Here is a 589-nt window from a genome sequence, read left to right as displayed (position 1 = left end):
AGCCCTTATAAAAAAAGCTTCTCATTTTTTATTTTTGCCCTATGAGATTATCAGCGTGAATTTTTGTTTTCAGAATAGTCTAAGATTAGATTTGAATATTTGATTTTGCTGCTTAGATTGAAAGATTGCAGAAGCTATTTTTGTTGGATAAGAATTCTTCCATGACTGGTTGAGTCAAGAGTCAGATTCAATTTTGCATTATAGTCTATATGTATTTCTAGTTTGATTTAGGTTTTTTACATTTTTTGTTTTGGATGAAATTGTTGCCTATGTCTTTCAAGGCATTGGATTGGAGAGTATAAAAATAATTATAAAGTTTACCACGTTAATTTTTGTAATATTCAAAAAGTACCCCTCTAGTGTTCTGGTTGATATTTAACTCCCTTGAGTAATTAGAATATTACACTTACTTTCCTTGTTCTAAATTTTAATTTTGTTTTCAAAAGCAGTTTAGAAATAATTAAATAACTATATTATCCTGAGTTATATTCTAACTCAATGTCACTTACAAACCCAAGAACCTATATCAAACACATCCCAAATCCCACGCAAAAATCCAAAAAACATAAATCAAATGCAATAAAAAATC

At 28.2% G+C, this 589-nt stretch overlaps 1 protein-coding gene across 2 annotated transcripts in view; it reads left to right on the top strand.

The window, feature by feature from the left end:
• Positions 1-589, top strand: part of LOC107643925 — a 2345-nt gene that overhangs the window by 644 nt on the left and 1112 nt on the right. The gene's annotated exons all lie outside the window — the stretch shown is intronic.

This window comes from Arachis ipaensis, chromosome B05 (assembly GCF_000816755.2).
Source record: "Arachis ipaensis cultivar K30076 chromosome B05, Araip1.1, whole genome shotgun sequence".
In the NCBI taxonomy this organism is placed as follows: Eukaryota; Viridiplantae; Streptophyta; class Magnoliopsida; order Fabales; family Fabaceae; genus Arachis; species Arachis ipaensis.
This window is presented reverse-complemented; position numbering and strand designations above follow the sequence as displayed.